This window comes from Chaetura pelagica, unplaced genomic scaffold (genome assembly GCF_000747805.2).
Source record: "Chaetura pelagica isolate M959 unplaced genomic scaffold, ChaPel_1.0 scaffold50, whole genome shotgun sequence".
Classification (NCBI taxonomy): domain Eukaryota; kingdom Metazoa; phylum Chordata; class Aves; order Apodiformes; family Apodidae; genus Chaetura; species Chaetura pelagica.
Window position 1 is genome coordinate 7,606,944 of NW_009952366.1, and position 20,773 is coordinate 7,627,716.

The window sequence follows — 20,773 nt, forward strand, 5'->3', positions numbered from 1 at the left end:
CAACAAAGAGTAGAGGTCCTACTTACTTAATAAAAATTTAAAGATGTATCAGAAAGATGTAGAAGATGTATCAGATCTGAAAGGTTGATGAAGATTTTGAAATTATGTGTTGAGTAAGGGTTTTTTTTTGTAACAGCAAGCAGTCTTAGGAGTAAATGCCTGTAAAGTTTCTGTCCATGTATTAAGTGCAACTTGCAATTCTCCCAAGTGAATGAAATTAAGATTTGAAGTGCAATTTACATCTTAAAACCAGTACATCTCATTGAGCACAGTTGATAGTGGCATGCACTCTGCCTATTTGCACGCCTTCTGGGTTTCAAGACAGGAAATAATTGTTGGAAATGTAGTATATCTTTCTGCATCTTTATAGCTGGAGATATGCCTATATAAAAACATAACAAATACTCTTTTACAACCGAAGTCCCACAGCTATGGTGATATCTCCACACCAGAGTTTTAAAACCCAAGTTGACAAGGCCTTGGGCAACCTTCCTTCACTGTACCCCCTTATGAGAGTGTAGCTGGTCCAGAAGATTTATGGAGGCCCCTTCCAGCTACTTTGTCCTGAGTCCCTAAACTACTTTGTGCTCTCTTGCCAGTTCATGCACACATTGCATTAAGAATCAAGTGATTTCTGAATAAATAAATGGGCTAATAGATGATTGTAAAGGGATTGTAAAGGAATTGTAAAGGAGAAAAGTCAAAGGCATAGATTTGTTAGGCTTAGGGTTGTCAACACTTCTAGTACCTCTCTACCCCCTTTTTTAATTAGGACCAAATTCTGGAACTGAATATCTCCAAGAGAGTAAGGAAAAATGTTGCATAAAAGGTGTAATATATATGAATATACGGAACTCTCTTCATGATACTGCTTTGGTGGGGAGCACTTTTCTTCTGATCTGGCTTTATCAAGAGGCCAATGGAGGAGTAACAATGAAGGATGCTGAGCTCTGGCATGTAATACTCCCAAAAGCCATACTTCAAGGAGTGAGATAACCAGCAAGTCTCATAGCTGCCTCATGGGCAGATCTGCTTCCTGCCATGTGCCAAAGAAGCAAGCAAAAGAAGGCAGAAAATTCACCAAGACTTTTATTTGCTCTCCTCTCCTCCATCTCACTGTGGCTGCTATGTCTGAGAGGATGATATGCTTCACTGATTAAAAGGTGGTATAGTAATTTTATATCCTCTTACAAAGATGCTGGGGTATTAATACTAATTAATACTAAGGGTATTTTTCAAATGCACAGATTTGTTAAAGGTGGATTTTTTAATGCAGTGAATTGTTTGGCAATTTTCTTCCTTTTTTATTTTTTTTTCCATCCCCCTGGAGTTAGATTACAACAGTGATCATAATGTACAAGCTTTTTAAACAATTAGCACCAGGTGCATTTTAAAGTAAATGGCAGCATGTTGGCTCGAGGTAGAAACATCATCATAGAGACATTCAGGTAGCAGAACTCAAAAGTATTCTTGTCTATTTTATGATAATACTTTTTGAGGAAAATCTCTGTAGTTGCATCCCTGTCCCTTTCAGCTGTGAGAGCTGAGATGGTTAGAACACCAAAATGGAAAGAAACAGGCTACCTGTCTCTCTAGTCCTAGTAGGACTAGTAGGAGATGACTCAGCTAAGGCTGTGCACATACTTTTCTTCATTTTTAGGACTTGGGACTGACATAACCTGGAGTATGATAGACTGCTCAGTGGGTGAGTCTAAAAGTTCTTTTTTATCATAATTTGCACTGTGTTCTTTGGTCAATTTCTATTACAACTGTCTCCTATGGTAGACAATCCATAATATTTGAGTCACACAATATTCCTTCCCAAAACAAGGAATGGAGGAAAAGAGATTCAAATATTAATGATGAAAACCTGCATGCCAAGTTAGAGATAATATCTGAGATGGAGTCAGATATCCTAATTTTTCTTGTGTAATTCTGGATATTTTGGTATTAGTCTGGCACAGGCTATAGCCCATGGGTTTCTGAGCAGGAGACTGATAACTGTAAGTTGTGACTGTGGGACCAAGAGATAGGAATATCCTTTAGAGTGTGAGTAATAGACAGAAATGTTTTCTACAATGACCAAATATTATTTTTTATCAGACCTCTAAAAAGTTTCAACTTGCCCTAATTTTCTCCATTGAATCTAATAGAACTGGATTAAACTACAGGGGAGATGAGAACATAAATTTGATTCCTTTCATTCCATGTAATATTAGGGTTTGTATTCTTTCAAGCTGTAATAACCTCTAGACTCCAGCAAAATTGAAAACCTTTAAATAGCCTTTCACAACCTTTCAGTGTAGTAATGAAGTTTTAAGTGCTCACTGGGGATTTTCAGTTCAGAAAAATCTAAGCGGCAGTAGATATTAAAATCTAATGTTTACTTCAACTCTTTTACAGCCTAATGGGTTTTTCTGACAGTGTAATTTTTAAAAGGTTGGATTTCATTTATTAATATAGTATACTCACCCTGGAAATCTTTCTTCTTTAAGGACTCTGGTGGGAGCCTTGTACTTTGTTGGACCACCTGAAATGCCAGCGAGAACAGGGAAAAGAGAAACTTGCTAAGACCTGACTAGAACAACAAGCAAGTTAAAAAAAAAAAAAAGCAGAAAAAAAAAAGCCTCAAGATTTAAACACCACAGGAGGCAAAAAACAAATTAAGGATCTAGATTCCCTGTGTGCACATAATTACAAGCATGTGAGTCACTGGAGTCAGCACGGTTGCTCATCTACCTAAAGACCTAGAGAGGATGTCTGGCTGCACTCAGCTTGGGAAGTAGCTAAACAGAGTTTATTTATTTATTTATTTATTAAGCTGTTGCTCAAGGGGCTAGCTGTGGGGAGAGAAAATTGCAGTGTGAATTTACACTGATTAAAGAAACACAGTCTGTGTACCCAGACCTTTCTGAGGCACAGTGTGGGACTGGAAGGATTCTGGTTTTTTGTGCAGCGAAATTAGTGGAGAAAAGAGGATCTGAATTTCATTGAGACAATAACAGTAGAAGTCCCAGAGGGTGATTTTTATTTTCTGTATCACTCTATATACAATATTTTATACATATTTTTTTTATTATGCATACAGCTATTAATATTTTCTGGGAATGTACAGTGATGTAACTTAGAGCTTTGCTTCCCTTTATAATAATGCATTCATGTGGCACTTAGATATCTTTTTTTTAGTAGTTTTTCATCTTCTTCTTAAATCACAAAATAAAAGTGGAAGGAAGTCCAGAAATAAGAACACAAGGAAATTATAAAAAATTCTTGTATCTAGCAGATAAAAGTCCAGTCCTTCTAAAGCAACAGTTTACAGTGCCTATTAATTAAGAAAATAAATACATAGGAGAGGGAGAATTTGCTTATGAATATCTCTTAAGTACATAAACTCATGCAAATGAAAAGAAACAAGTTCCCAACATAGATATATATATGTAATAGCAAAACATCCCATGGCTGGTTTCTAATTCCTAGCTAATTTCAACTCATCAGTGTGTGTTTAACTTAAAGAGCATGCCCATTTCTGTTGTCTAAACAAAATGCCATCAGGCTAACAACTGGTGCAATGTTCCAAGCCACCTACAGAAAACCCTGGTATAAGTCCTTGTTTACCCATTCCGGCCAGTGCTGGTGTTCCAGGGAAAGGAGCTTCCTGACATGATGCTCTGCTGTTCCTTTCAGCCTGTACTTCATGGAGAAGTGCAAGGAGAGTCACAGATTGGTGGCTAAAAGTAAGACTTAGAGACTATTACTAAAGAACAGGAATACCTGCACTCAGCAACTTGCTCAGCAGCAAAGTGTTTGCAACTCAGAGGACATCAATTGTTGAGCAGCACAATATGACACAACTCTTCAATTTTCTTGAGTTGAAAAGAGACTAGAGACTATAGTTAAAGGGAAAAGCTAAGACGCCAGAGAAGTATTCACAATATGGAGAGAAAGGTGTGAGAGAGAGAGAGGGAGGGAGGGAGAGAGAAAAAAGCAGGCACTGAAAAAGGTTTGAGAGAGATATTGCTGGTTCAGAAAGTGCAATCATATGAGCACATTGCAGGGAAAGTTAATTCACAACAAAGTCTAAGAAACTGAAATGCGGAATTTCCCCTTTTGTGTGTCATGTGATGCTCAGGATTACATACTTTTTTGGTTTAGACATCTCCGAGGAGTCATTTAAGTCCCTATCATGAGGCTTCTGTGAAGAATTTTTTCCTAATATACAGCCTAAATCTCCCCTGGTACAACTTGAGTCCATTTCCTCTCATCCTATCACTTGTTACTTGTGAGAAGAGATCAACACTTGCCTCTCTACAACCTCCTTTCAGGCAGTTGTAGAGGGCAATAAGGTCTCCCTTCAGCCTCCTTTTCTCCAGGCTAAACAACCCCAGTTCCCTCAGCCTCTCCTCATAAGACTTACCCTCAAGATCCCTCATTAGCTTTGTCGCCCTTCTCTGTACATGCTTCAGCACCTCCAATGTTCTTATACTTACTTCCTATCTCCAGATAGATGAACTCTCTGACCATGTGGACGTTGCTCTCTGCAGCATGTGTGATACAGAAATCCAGTGCCAGTCAAGCAAGTCACTTGATTTTAGTCTTTGCAGGCAAAAGTCCCATTAAAATCACTTTCTCATGGTTTAATTTTAATCTGTCTTGGGAAGATAGCAGAAGGAAGGAAACAAAATGTTAGGAGCAAGAGGGAATGGTGACAGAGAAGGAAAGCAGGTTAAAAAGAATAATAGAGACCTAGAAGAAAAAAAGACAGAATGGAATAGCCACACTTCTGTTCTCTCACAGTAACAGAAGGAAGAGGGGGACTGAAAAAAAAAAGAAAAAGAAAAGAAAAGAAAAGAAAAGAAAAGAAAAGAAAAGAAAAGAAAAGAAAAGAAAAGAAAAGAAAAGAAAAGAAAAGAAAAGAAAAGAAAAGAAAAGAAAAGAAAAGAAAAGAAAAGAAAAGAAAAGAAAAGAAAAGAAAAGAAAAGAAAAGAAAAGAAAAGAAAAGAAAAGAAAAGAAAAGAAAAGAAAAGAAAAGAAAAGAAAAGAAAAGAAAAGAAAAGAAAAGAAAAGAAAAGAAAAGAAAAGAAAAGAAAAGAAAAGAAAAGAAAAGAAAAGAAAAGAAAAGAAAAGAAAAGAAAAGAAAAGAAAAGAAAAGAAAAGAAAAGAAAAGAAAAGAAAAGAAAAGAAAATGTAAAGGAATTATAGTTGAGGGATACAAAAGGCTCCGAACAGCTGATAACACATGCTGAGCTACCTCCCTTTCTTGGTGTAACTCCACTGATTTTGTAGGTATTTGGAAGAGGCTTTACCAGAGCAGACTTGTGTCAGAACCACAGATGAGAGCAAACCAAGATGTACTTCCAGAGGAGTCAAGGTCATGTCCTAGCCCTTCCCTAGGGGTAAGACTTAGGTGTTCAGTGCTTCTACTGTTCCCCACTGGTATCCAGTCTTGTGTCATGATGGATCAAAGCAGTACATTCAGGCAGACCAAAATGAAATCTCCTGGCAGCACAGTGGCAAAAGAAAACACTGCTGATGAAGACAAACTAATGGACTTCAGGGAGAATAATCTGAGACATTCATGCACATTGCTGCTTTGAAATTAGCTGTAACCACTAATGAAAGAGACCAGGATATCACTGTGGATGGGTCACTGTAAAGTTCTGCTTAATATGCAAATGGGAAGCAGTTGATTAAGAAGTGACCCAGCCTAACTGGTTATCTGAGGACCTGGATACCAAATAATAATGAAAACTTCAATAGTGCTATGATTTTAAAAGAATCCCTTCTCCCTCCTACTCTATGTTGTTCCTCAGCTCAAGCAACTCTGTCTTGGAAAGATATAACAAGACGGAGAGGCTTCTAAAGACAAATTTCTGGCACAATTTAAAACAGATTGAGATTTTGGTTTGACCAGATGATCTTTCAAGATCCCTTACAACCTAAGCTGAAAAATAAAGATCCCTTCCAACCTAAAAGGCTGAAATATAGGATTTTTGTGTATGGAAGTGGCATTGCCGAGAAGAGATAATTTACTCTTGTGTCCCCTTTTGTTTATCAACATATGTGAGAAGACAAAGTAAAGCTGAAAAACAATTAACTTTAAGAAAAAAATTAAGGAATTAAGCGATATGTTCAATCACTGAAGATGCTTAGAGATCCCGGGAGCTGAATCTAGAACTGAACATTTACATGGGCAATTAAAACCTCCATGCTGTCTCCAGATAGGGCACTCTTCTTACACAGTTTTACTATTTGGGCTTATACAACCTGAAGCTGTTGGACACGAACCAATTGCCAGAGGCATGTCTCCATTGCAGGGTGGAGTGCTGTGCAGATATGACAGAATTAACTGAGCAAGAGGTGAGCAGATATCTCACCCAGGATTGCACTCGCTGTCACTCCAGGTGCTTGAGATTACTATGTTTGTAGAGAGTTTGAGTAAGTCTTCATGGCACTGCAGTGTGCCTACTGCCTTGAAAGTGACAATGCTAGATACAAACTTCTCTTGCCAGAGATTGCTTCATGTGCCTCACACTTTTCTCTGATTTTAGAATTGTGTGAAAGACAGACTGAGAAAAGAGTTCAAGATCATCCTAGTCTGTCACTCTTTGACAGAGCTGGACCAACAAAGCCATGTGTCCTCATCCACATTTATGTATCTTTGAGACCAAAGCATGGATATTCCGCAGCCAGCTCATCCACCACTCTAACAAAAAAAGTGGCCTTTTTTAGGTGCTTGGTATTGCCTCTTTCAGTCTCATGAAATAATACACTGTATAACATTCCCATTTATGTTTCCAGGTTCTCTCCAACAGTGCATACTTTTCTTGAGTTTCTGCAAAATTCAGCATAGCCTTTCAGCTGAAGATTCTTCAGTTTTGGTTTATTATTTTGTGAGCATCTCTCTATGCTTCTTGACCTCCCATGATAGCATTTCTGAAACAGCAGGACTTTGGTTACTCACATTAGTAAGGGGGTATGCTTTCTAAGTTTTAAACTCTGTTCCATCATGCAGAGGGCTAATGGAAATATCAGAAAACAGCAGACTCAGGTGCAATGTGCTGCAGAGCCCTGCTTGATGTAGTCTTCTGTTTGATAATCAGCCACTGGTTACTACATGTGAACTCTGTTTTTCTAGCAGTTATACCCAGCCCAAAATAATTTCTCACAGAACAGTTTTTCCTAGTTTTCTCCTGAGATGATGCCAGAAGCCTTACTGAAGTGAAGGTGTGTGACATCTACTACAGCTTCCATATTCAGCTTCCTGTCACAGGAAGAAATTAGATTGTTTTGATGTTTTTGTCCCTGAAAATCAGCTTGGACTGTTGCTTCTCTTGTTTTCTTTACATAGCTTATAAAAAGTCCCTTGTTTAATTGTTTGTTCAACTGCTTTTTGGGGATTTGAAGTTGAGCTGGCAATTGTCTGGCTCCTCCTGTATTAAATGTCAGCTTTCTGTTGGACCTTTGCAGTTTTCCAGTATCTCCCTTATCACCTGTGAGTCCTCAAAGATAGTGGGTGATGATTCTGATATTGCTTCAGCCAGATCTTTAAATACAATAATTGAGCTAATTACATTTTAACCTTTTATTTTCTTGCATTATCCCACTGTCACGGGTATTGCTGGCTACCCTATTGTAGCTGGCCTTTGTAGTAAAGAAAGATACAAAAAAACATAAAGCTTTGGTCTTCTCATCACTACCTGTTGATAATTTTTCCTCTGCAATTTATGTTCCAACATTTTTTCATCTCTTGGTATTACTAATGTTCTTGAATTATTTCTAGTTATGCACCATCTCACTTCATAGTTGTATCTCATTTCGTGCTTTTCTGAGTCTATCACCTTTTGCTATTTCTGTAACCCTGTCTGTAAGCTGGCATAGTTTTTTGCCTCCTGTATGTCTTCAGGTATTCCTAGTAAGTGAAAAGATTATAATTTACTAAATTCTTTCTGGTATTTTCTCCTTAATATGGTTTGTACTTATGTTCTTAGTACAGTCATGTTGAAAAACTGCCATTTCTCCTTGACTGTTTTTCCCTTTCACCTTTGTTCCTGGATGGTTGAACAAACCATTTTTTGAGGTTATCCTTATCTTGTAGTCCATTGGTTTCTATTTTGCTGTTCTTTTTCCACAGTGATGCTCACTTGAGCTGATTTCTGTGTTCAGGTTTTCAAATGACTCATGCGATTAGTTAGAATCAAATATAGAAATTCTTTGTTTCTGGAGGTTTCTCTGCTATCTGTATCAACTAGCTGTTGCCTAAAGGAGAATGGGATTCTGTATCCCAGTATTTCCAGTTTCCATTACCTGCATGAACAGCTGAAATGCTTGAGCATCACCAAGTCCTTTCATTTAAATAATTCTTCTTATTGCTTATAAAAGCCTCTTCCACCAGATCATCCTGTTTTAGAGAACTTTAATAGATCCTCCACCAAAAGTATTTCCTTTTAATCATTACTTAAGAGCTCTTCAGCTGTTCAAAAGCCCTCTGCATTCTGGGATCTCTGAACAAATGAAATTATGTCCTTAATGTCTGAAATATCAGATCCATACTTTTTCATCTACCTGCATTTCTTGAGAAAGTTTTGTATCACCTCAAACACTTGTGTTGAGAATGTGATTGGATTGACCCTCTTAGGCCAAGTAAGCAATAGTTTTGATCATGTATGAAGACTTCAATCTTCCCCTGTTTATTCCACATACTTGAGTATTGGCATGCAGATGTCTAGGATAATCACTAAATTTGATCCATTCTTCTCTTCTTTACATCAGATTTTATTTTGGATAGGTTCATCTTCCCAAAAATGTTATGGCCTTACCAGATAACTCCTGTGAATACACATCCATGGTGGCTTGCTTGCTTTGTCACCACTCTCTCTCAGTCTCAAAGAAGACTCTGGTAGTCTTTACTGGCTCATATGCAAAGGTTGACCTCTGGTGGAACAGAAGGGCTACTGGTGTGACCCATTTGGGCTGTTACTGTGCCTCCTGTATGCTTCAGAGCTGAGGTTCTGACAGAGGAGATCCCACTCAGTGCTTTCTGCCTCTGTGTGAGCTGGAGCCTGATGGTCCACAGGTGACCTATCTGACAAGGTCTCTCTACTTCCTTTGTCTTTAATTATAAACCTGAGAGTATTAGCTATGTTCTATTTATAAGCACAGTCTGGGAAGGGAAGTCCAGCAAGTAGGAAGCCATAAAGCCGTAATTTCTCTGCAGCTGCCTTGGATGTCCTTCTGCATTACCCATTTACCAAATCAACAGTGGTAGTTACTTATGGAAGAACTTGTGCTTGAACTTGCAATGTAGACTCAGAACATAATTTTCCTCTGAATGCCCCTTTCATATGGATACATTTGAGAATTTTATTCTGGACTGCATATGTAGTCCAAGCAAGCACTGTGTCTTACTCTAGATGACACTATGTATTGTCAAATTAGCTTTGACATCAGTGGTACAGCATTCACCTTTTCACCTTCTGCACTTTTCAACCCAGCTACAGCACAGTTGTCCAGCACAGTGTAAATCAGCATGCTTATTTTTAGATGTTTTTCTAGTCTTATGTCCTTGTTTTCATAGTTGTTTTGATTTTCACAAAATAACATCTGTGGGCCATGTCTTCTCCTGCTTGTTCTTCAGGACATAGTGCATACTTATTTCCAGGGTGGTATAAAGGACACGAAGCAAAACAAATTACTTAAAAAATTGGGGGAAACAGCTTGGTTGTTATATTGCTGGTGTGTCTCCTTAGGGCTGCCAAGTGTTGGGCCCAGGATGTGCCCAAGGAGTTACCTGTCCCTGGGCTGTCCAATTAGAATTCGGGTCCTCTCAGGACTCTTGGTCCTTCTCAGGCTGTCTGGTAGCTTGATGGGAGAGGAAGACACAGGGATGGAGGAGGATGTTACCTCTCTCCCAAGTGCCTCCCATTGACTCTTCATCTAAGGAAAATTCCTCCCTCACCTGCTCACTAGTTTTGGAGGGGTTTTGCATGTGGTTGTTTTCTTTTTCCTTTTTTTTTTTTTTTTTTTTTTTTTTTTTTTTTTTCCCCCGAAGGTTATGTACTTCCTTTAAAATAATGTATTTTTTAATTGAGGGATACTGAGAAGCATATTCAATGTCAGGAGTTGAGTGAACATGAAATTGCTGCTATTTCTCGTTTAATGTTATCTTTCTGCTGTTAGAGATTTTTATTTTTTTTTAATTGTGTATAAATGCATTTCACATGTTAGTGTGAAAGATCGAGGAGGTCAGGAACTGCATGAGCTGTTTTTATATTACAGACTTAGATTGGATAAATAAAGGGAAATTCCAGGGCCAGGGAGTTGCAGTGGGGGAGGCTGAAATACAGGCAGTAAAAGTGAATGTTGCCAAATCCTATACATTTGAAATGACAAAAAATGATATTTTAAAACTTTTTTTCTTTTAGCAGTGCATCGTGTAGAACTGTTCTGATGGACAAGACTACAAAGACATGGAGAAATTCTTCAAAGGTCTGGCACAGTCTGGAGCCTTGGTGTGCTTTGATGAATTTAATCGTATGGAGCTGGAGGTAATTTTAATGCCAGTTTCTTAGTAAAGTTGGTATTCAATGAAACTGACAAGTTTGACAACTTCATTAACAGTATGGACATTAAACAATATTGACTGAAACTTACTGTTAAATGAAAAAAAAAATACAATTTTTATACATTTTAAGCATACTCAACGGCATGCTGATGCCAAATCTCTCCTTGTGAATTTTTTTAATGGTTTTTGCAAATTTAGCAAGAGAAATATTACTGTTTCAACCTTTTGTGCACAGTGACAGAGGGAGGTTTGTGGGGAGACGTGTTTTGTTCATGATAGATTAGCAGCGAGATTTCTCTTCTGCACGCGTATGCAACCTGCCACTCACAGTGTTTTGAAAGACAGGAGTTAACTTTCATCTACAGAAAGCTCGCAGCCAGGGAGACAGACTGCTTTAATACCACATTTATTAGCTTGTTGGGGAGGGAGGGACAACAAAAACCAAAAAGCAACCCTGCAAAGTGGGATCTGCAAGAAATGAGTGCTCTGAGTTTTGGTCTTTTTTTCATTATTCAAAGTGTGATTAAAGGCCGTTTACTACACTTGCACAAAGCATAATTAAATGTCCATATAGGGAAATGCTGCATAACCTATGTTATTTTATAAACTGAGGTGATACGATGAATCTTTTGTAGCTTCTACAGTTTTCTTTTTTTCCTTTCTTTCTTTTAAAATCACAGCTACTGGCAACCCTTGGTAGGTGGTATTGACATTGTATTAGTTCATAACCATTCATTTAAATTTCTGCTTCTGACATAGCACAGAAATAGGCTTTAAAAATACAGTGTACTTGCTGTATTTTCCATTATCTTTTATTGGACCATTAGAGATACATAACTATTTCTGGAAGATGCTGAGACCCTAGCATTTTCATTCATTTAGCAGTTTATTATTTGATGCATAGGGAATTTTCCAATGCATTGGGCAATTTATTAGCTTAGGTGTGTGATGGATTTTTGTTTGGTTTTTTTACATTTAGTAGCACATTGAAACATGATTTTAAAGTTTTAAAACAAATATACTGGTGTTTTCAAACCAAAAGTGTGTCCAATAGCTTGCTTTGCACTTCCCTCCAATGCTGTTTGTAGCTGTTCAGCAAATGTTGACCCTTTGGACACCAAGTCTGAGTAGGTGCAGGTGTAGGAAGATACGTGTGGACTCACCTCCCACTACGTTAATCATCAGCAATTTGTGTGGGCTGGCAGAATGGAGCTATCAAACAATCCAAAAGGAACAATAGTGTAACAACTTTGCAAGGGTGGACAAAATTATAGGATCATTTTTTCCTCATTGCTGTTTGCTCCTCTGCTAGACTTAAAAAAAATTCTCACTAGATTGCAGTACCATGAAGGGCAACTGTGCCTGCACTGGTTCTTTTTCAGTAAAAAGGCAGCATGCACTTCTTTTTATATTAGAGTGCAGCATACAGCAGGTAAATGCTTGAGTGAAACCTCTTTGCCTTTGTGCACTTTTCTGCTTTGCCCACTGACAGGAGGTCCCTCAAGACCAGCACTAAGCTCCTCTTCATTAGAACCCAGTTTTCAATTTAAATTTTAATTAGAATGGATGACTAGAATACTTACCATTTGCTGTAATTTCTGCATGCCACTAACCAACAACCAGAAGAATACTTCTTGGTTTTATTTCTATAAACTGAGTTCCTTCTCTGTAAAAGGTTTGTGACTGGCAGTTGAACTATTCTAGCTTATTCCATACAATTTCATTTTTTTTAATGGGATTGATGCTTGCAAAGGGATATCTTTTTCATCCTTTTAATGTAAGGTTGCCTAGAACCTGAATTCTTACATTAAATTAAGGCTAGGGTGCAGTTAAGGTTAGGGTTAAACTGCATACATGTGCAGTCCTAAATGTGTGTTTTAGCACTTTATGATCTATTATGATAAATTACGTTATGTTGTATTAAGATATTATCATGCACTGGAGATAATGATACATAATTGATGAGATTCAACTGCAGGATTACACCTCCCCAGTGTGGATTTTGCTTGTCTTTTTGTCATTATTTTTTTTGTTTGTTTTTCTTCTGAGTTGTAGCTTGAATTCTACGTATCTTCAGACTGGTCTATAAACTATTAGGAGATTCAAACATTGCCTCTGTGGTATTCTGGTCCTCAAACTGCTAAATAAATTTATTTTCAAAGAAAAAAGTGCCACACAAATGGCAAAAGATTTTATCTAACCAGAAGGCAATATACCTGATTAAAGAATTCATAAGCATCTGGTATCCAGAGGCTATCATAGGCAGAGTCAGCTGGTATGGGATAACTTTGGAGGAAGCCACCAGACATCTGAATGGTCTGATATAATTTGAAGGCTTTTATAGCATACTTATACCAGTGCCTAGAAATCTACCAGGCATCTTCTTCTGGTTCAGGCTTCTGGTCAATCCCCACAATCATTCCCAGCCGCTGCTCATTATCCCTGTGATTGCCTGGCAGTGAGATAGTTGGGTCTGTGCTGGAGCACTAACATCAGAGCTGTGAGTCGGGAAAGACTTCGGGGTTTCTGAGGCTTTTTCATGTCTTACAAAGAGCTCAGATCTAACACAGCTCCTAGTCTGTAGACTTCAATTGCAAAAAAAAAAAATACCATTTTTACAACTTGTCTGGCTTCTTCCCTCTGTCCGATACCAGGGCATCGGGCTGATCTGCACAAGCTTGACTAAGCTGCTGTCATCCACTCTTGAATCTAGAAATCCACAAAGTTATTCATTCCAATTGAAGTGTCAAAATGTATGAGATAAAACCATAGAGTCTATGTAGGTCCTGTAGGGAGAACCACAGAGAATTTCACTGGGAGTTTTGCCATTAAAGTGAGTTGGTGAAAAATTTTGCCTCATCATCTTTAATTTCTCTTCAATAGTTCTAATCTTGTTACTCTTAATTTTGTATGACTATTTGCACAAGAACATTCAGAATACACAGTTGGGCTTACAAAATGTCTAAATATTTTTAAAGTCACACACTTGAAAATTTTCTTAATGACACACTGTTGGAAAGAATTAATGGCAAAAATGGGAAACAAAATATTCCTTTAGAATTCTGAGTACAAAGATCTGAAGGACTATAAGTTCACCACTGGCGCATTTAGAGGGCCTGAAACTGTCACAGGGGTAAGTATTTACAAGAATTTCGGACAATAGAGGAAGCTAGCTACTAAGCTCCTGCATCAGGCCAGATATTACATTATAACAGATCACACAATTCAAATAACTTCAGAATTTCTCTCATTTCATAGGAAGGTATTATGCTGCTTCTGCATGCTTCAAGAAAGTACACTTTGACACAGCTGTAATCACAAGAAAAGTAATACTCTAAAAGGAAAATGAAATTTGGATATTATCATGCTAGTAGATAGCAAAAGAAGTGAACTCATCTTTCTGCAAGTGCAAGCCATAAACTAGAGATAAAAATAGTGATTTAATTTCTGTAATAAATATTCTAAGAAAGAAACCTAATCTTTTGCTTTCTGACCCCAACAATATTTGTTTTTCATAATAAAGTGTTTGGATTACTAACCTCAGCTATTTTTCCTTTTTTTCTTTCATTTGTTCTGTTGTGCTCTGTTATTTTTTTCACAGTGCTTGAATAAGAAACAACTCCTAGTGTGGAAACTGTAGATTGAAGGGAGCTGTAGAGAAATAAGCCACATTGCCTTACAGTGTAAATTGATCCTATTTCTTTGTCATTCTCCTCCTGAAGCTCCCATAAGGTGCCACCCACCCTGAGGGTTACATGCACCCATGTGATCATCATGAAGGCAGAGCACCTGGATCAGTTTGATTTTGTTCAAATAGCCAGCAGAAATAGAGGATGTGTGAAAGCTACTTCACTCACTCTTTGCCTAAGCTAGTGCAAAGACAGTCACATTATTAAGTATTCTTGAAGCAGGTTATATCTACCGATGTAACTTTTCTTCAGTCTATCTTTTAGCTAGTGGATAGTCTCAAGGTAACTAACATCTGCTTCATCATAGCCATTTATAAATAAAATGCATTGTTGGAATAATCTTGAAGCAGGGCTTTGTTCCCAATTCACATAGAGTAAAACAGGAAATAGATATCTTCTTTTTGCCTCCCCACATCTCCTTGATTTGAACTCCCAGGGCAAACTGAATTTGGAAGCACATATATTCTATACATTTTGAAATCTGCTCAAATCCAAGCCCTTGTGCCAATTACACCATGTTTATTTCATGTGCAAGAAGCAGGTATTCTGAGTTGCTCAAAGATGATACTTCCGAAGAATTGTTCATTATTTTGGTCATTTTTTAATCTAACTTCACACCTATTTTTCAAAGCTTCTGGTCCTATATAATTAAATGTTTGTTACTCAAGTAATGGAATCAATATGTTTACAGCATCCAAAAGATTCACTTGAATTTCAACAATGTATTTTACTATGCTGGTACTTATATCAAGGATATACATTTCCTAAATTGATGACCACATATCTGTTTATCTGTTTCATCCTGGTAAAACGTTGTAATGTTTTCCCCAAAGAAAATACACACCATATTTCATTTCCTTATGCAGATAATGTTGAGAGACGTTTGAGGTTTATTTAAATTAAAATGTTTATTGTCTTATTTGCTTATTTGTTTAGAAGAACCATTATGTCACTATACCTAAGTGAACAGAAATAACAGCTTCTAGTCAACTTGCATGTTTGAAAGGATTTCTTCCAAAAAGATGGATTCTTCTGTTGGAATTTCATATTTCCTTATCTTCAACAGGCCCAGATTTTAAAGGCCTGAAAAGAGATCCCATTGATTTTTCTAACACTCCCTAATCAAGTATCTAAGAAAGAAATTAGACCCTAAATAGGGATTTCAGGGGCAAGGGGAATTTGTCTGGGCAGCCTGCTTCTGAAGGAAGAAAGCTATATTCTTTCCTATCTTGAAAGGCAGTTGATGAAAGAAACATAAGTAACGGCTTAGAAAACAAAAAGGTTCTAAACTGCAGGTAGAAACAATATATCTTTTGATAAAGCTAATGTTGCTTTGTGTTAAAAGCAGAGTTCAGATTGCCGGGAGTCACGCTCTTTGTGTGATGATTTCCTACCTCATGCCATCAAAGACTCGCAAGCTCTGTGTTGAATAAACTACCACTAGAAAAGAAAACGGGGGGAAAAAAAACACCCTGAAGGTATGAGATGATGAGCAGGTGTTGCACTGTCTCTCACAGAGAGCATGCTGCATATCTCAAAGAGTGAGGTGATAGTGGTAGAGCTGCGGTGGGGTGGACTGCTCCAGCCACAGCAATGCCTCGCCTCCGAGCAGGAACACAGCATACATCTGCAGCATGGGTCTGATGTTCAAGCAAAGAGCCTCAGAAACATCATTACCCCAGAGAGAAAGTAAAATAAGTGTTTGGACTTGGATTTTTGTGCAGAACAAGGACAGACCATACCCAGCCCATAGCAGCCTCTGGTCTGGCCCCTCTGCCCCAGGGGGGTGCCTCTCCAAAGCAGGCAGGGACTGATGTCTCTCTCCTGGACCTCCAGGCAGGGTGGCTTTGAGGGGGACACTCTGCTTTGGTGCATGCCTTCCCCACAGTGTGAAGGTAGCACTGGGGAAAGGAAAGCAGTAGGAGGCAAATGAGATGCTGCACTAGACGCTGCAGAGGTACCCCTGCAGAGGTACCCCAGCTGAGTAGTTGCTTGTGTCCCTTTTTGAAAATGGTTGCTTCCTGATTGTTTTTTTGATTCTTCTTTTTTAAACCACATTCCTAACCAAGATAGACTGTGAGGTAAAACCCAACAAAACATAATCTCAAACATCTGAGTACATTTTCCATCTGTACCCCAGCTTCAATAAGTTAATAGTTCAATTTTGTGTAAGTAATCTATTTTTGCCTATTTTAGTTTTAAGGAATAAGTTATATTTAGCATGCTCATATTAAAACGGCACTGTTTATATATGCTCTTTTTAATACAACATAGGAAAAGTGATTAAAAGTAAAAATTAAATGGAATATTTATTATTTTGCCCATCTGTTAGTTACATTTTTTTACATCCCTGGTAAGAGTGGAAAATAAGTTTGTATTAATTAATTCAAGCAATGGTCTGTTCTACTATCCAAACATGATGTCTAATATTTGCAGTTTATTTCAGCTTTTAAAAAGGATGAAGGCGAAATAAATAGATATATTTGAACAAGTGTAGGTGATAACAGAGGATCTTTTAGGTCTGACAGGGGTTGTAGTTTGGGGTTTTTTTGTTTTGTTTTGGTGCAGTTTTTTAATTTCCTGATACCATCACACACACACACACAAAAAAAAAAACCCTGTAAAAAGAATCACTGAACTTCCTCCTTGCTATCTGCAGTTAAGTTGGAAACAATACATTCCCTGTACTGTTTGCCCTTGCCCTGTATGACAGCACTATATCTTTGATGCTAGATTTCCAGTAGGTAACCTTGTTACTTTGATGAAATGTCTTTGAGAAGTGGGTTCAACAGTAGACAGTTTGCTAGTCTTACTGTCATAAAACGAGAATTTTAAATGAAACAACAAGAACATTAGCTGCTTTCTCTTTATGCTTAGGGAAAGCTTTGTTTCACTCCAAAGCCTGCAGATTTCATGCATAACTCAAATAGAAATTATTTTTCTGTTAACTAGGCCTCTTTTCCTGGCTGCTTTATTTTATTTTGTTTCTTATGGACTCGTTTCAGAGCTGTGTTCAGCAGCCTAGTACAGAGAACAAGGCACATCACCACTTCTCTCCACATGCTGCTGCCACTCTCTAGGTTAGGAGAAAAGAACCCAATATGGCTCCTCCTGGGATCTCACCAATGCCCATTAAGATGTCAGGATGGTCTACTGGTAACGACTGAAAATGTTAGTCAGCTGAGTTTTAGCATTGCTTGGCAACAAAGTCACCATTTCATCACATGGCTTGTATCCCCTCACCAACCTTTCTTTTTAGCAGTCAACCTTGTCAAACTGTGGAAAAGCAAAGCCTTTTGGAAAAACAAAAACAACATCTAAACTGAATTATCTCTGGCCAATAATTTTTTTTAAGGTAATTTGCTTGAGGTTTACCAGTACATTCAGGAGAGCTTTATCAAACCTTTTCCTTGTTTCTACATGTAATTTTAGAAAATCCAAATAGTGAAATATTTTTACAGCTAAATAAGTAGCTGAGCTTCACTGAGGAGTAGGCTATGGAGACTGGAAGCACTGACAGTTTTGCTGAGACAGTTTCATGGCCCTCTAGCACAAAGTGATGAGTAAAGAAAACACCAACTCTTAATGAAAAAGAGATCCACTTATTTAACATTCTTGCTTTTAATATCAATTTAGCCTTCAAGTAGCCAGTGTGAAAGTAGATGCAACATTGCTGCTATGCATTAAGCCCTTGAATGCTTTCATTTTAATTTGGAGATTAAGTTTGACCCAATTTAAAGTTTTCCAGTCTTATAATTATAAATTGGATGTGTTCCAATGGCTACTATATCAGACATACTTTTTAAATGAGATCCAGATTTTTAGTTCTTGTCACAAGATCTGTCTTTACAACCCATGGATGACGAGAGTAAAATCTGTTCTTGTCCTCACTAGAAATCTGAAAGTTAATTTCCAGGCATAAGAAGTGTTGGTTCAATGAGTCAGTTTGCCAAAGTTAACTCTTCGTGATGGTGCCAGAGGGAATTTTACTTGGAGATTTATTTTATACTCACATTCCCTATTGTCTCCATGTTCTTGGGAGGAACTGATGGGGTGACAGAACCAACTTCCTCATGGCCCACTGCTGAAATGCCTTTCCCAACTCCTATGAAGAAAATAGCTCTGTGAAACTATTTCAGTTTGAAGTGTGTTAGCTCATTCAATCACAACATACCAACTATTTCTTTACAGTATAAAACTTCTTTGAACATGTGTGTTGTGTTTTTGCATTGCAAACCAGTTTCCTTTTTACACATAAATTCTTGGCTTTAGTTTAAAACAATCCCTCTGTGCAGAGGGCTGTGGTTTTCTAGGGTGCTAGGCTGGGAGATGGGAAGAAAATGCCCTCCTGCAGGAACAATGACCACCTCCTCATCCACTGTTCCAGGGCAAGAAGCACTTCTTGGACCTCTTGGCCCCTGACACAAGCACAGAGCAACATTATGATGAAAATCAGAATCGAAACTCTGACAAAAATAAGCGCTTCACTGCACTCCCTACTCTCCCCCTGGAGAGGAGAGCAGAGAGGTAATAAAACATAAATACCACGTGGCTGGAGGGTATGCCTATGAGAGCTATGCTGTATACTGATGAATATAAATACACAGTATACAGTAAAATTATACGTATATAAATACATATATATTAACAGTATGTTTTATTTCCTATTTATACCACGCAGCAGTATTTTGTTAAACAACTTGTATGATGTGTTTCTTAAAAACGAAGCACAGGCTTGTTTTGTCAGGTTGATTTAAGACTGTATACAGTAAAAATAATCTATCATAGAGAGGAGCTGAGCTTTGGCTAGAGATGAGGCTAGTATGCAATTGTCAGAGGTTAAGTATTGGCAGTGCAATGTGTTACCACCTGTCAGAGGAGCTGCCCTGATTACCCCTGGGTGCAGGGTGAGCCTGGCTGAACTGGGAGGTGAAGTGAGTTAGTCCAAACCTCAATAAAATAGACTGAAGTTAATGCAGTTAGGAAAGAGTTTCAGCTGCTGCATTTTGGCTCATCTATGGGGAAGGCTCTATCAAATCAAAACTGGGGTTTAGTCACCCGGCAGAGGGGCAGTAAATTATTAAGCTGCTGTAATTCAGTCTTGTTCACTTGAGAGCTTGTTTCTGTTGGTGCCGCCGTGGGTGGCTGGGAACCAACTCACTGGTCCTGCAGTTGCTGAGCACAACATTCATGTGCAATACTGATGTTTCTTCACCAACACATACAAGGCTTCTTTGCCCTCATTGTCTGGTGTTTTATTTGTTTTGCTTTGGGTTCTTTTGGTTTCTTTTTTTGTTGGTTGTTTTGATTTTGTTTCCCTGCTGGTTTTTGGGCAATCAAGAATATGTTTCTTGGTGTTTTCCTCTCGGGAAATATACACTAGGTTTTATAGGAGGAGAACTATCCTAGTAAGTCACAGGGAAAAAAAAAATATATATCCCTCTTAGATGAGCCAAACCCTGAACTGGGATTTCCAATACATTTGAACAAGCTATGGTCTCCATGTATCAGGGATCGCATCTCTGTGGAGACTTTATCAGACATACTCAGTATGGCCTATTATGGCTGGCAATATGACCCTTTAAATCAAAATTACTTTAGGAGAGTATTTGTTGCTGGAAATGAAAGGTTATATATTCTGAATGGGCTTTTAAACTAGGGAAATAAAAGACTCGATGCTTCATTGCTGGATTTAGAAACTCTCCAAGGAAGATTTTTTAAGTTTATATTTTGTTTATAGCATGTTCTCACTCACATATCAGATAAAATGTTATGTTTTCTTACCTTAACAGTTACTGATGAAAAAGTTTAAAAAACAGCTTAACACAGGAATTTGAAAAAACATATATATATCCAGAAGGATAGAGAAGCTGGTTTTATCCAAGATAAACAGTGTGGCTCATCAAAGTAAAAGCATTTAATTTTATTTATTCATTCTTACCATCATTTTGGATGTTAATTCACAAAGCTCACATCAAGTTTGAATTCAATTCATTTTGTCTTATATTTTTTTAAGACAAGAAAATGAGAACAAAGCCATTAATATCTCTGGTTCATGTTTTCCCCAGCTTATAATGACATACCTTGAGACTCATAAAGGCTAGAAATAAATGTCTGCAAAGAAGTACTGTGTTCTCTCTCTTCTTAGTAGGCAATTGTGCAATCAGTCGACTTTTTGCTTAAATTGGTGTATGGAAAAAACCCTGTATAAAACATGGAAGATTATTTTCTAAAATCAATAAGCATTTCTCTGACATGAAACCCCCAGTTCAGATATGTTTTAAATGATTAAGCAGGAGCAATTTCACTCTCCTGTTAGTTTTGAAAAAATGTGTGAACTCTATGCCATAAGTTTTCAGCACCTATGCTCTAAAGGTGGAATCCTACAAAAGCTGCAAAACTTGAGTAATTTAATTTATTATTTTTTTTAATAGAATTGTTGTCTGTAGTTTATTTTGCAGTCTGAAAGAGAAAATGATTATGGAAAGAGGTTGTCCCTTATACTTGTAGCTGTACTGTATTT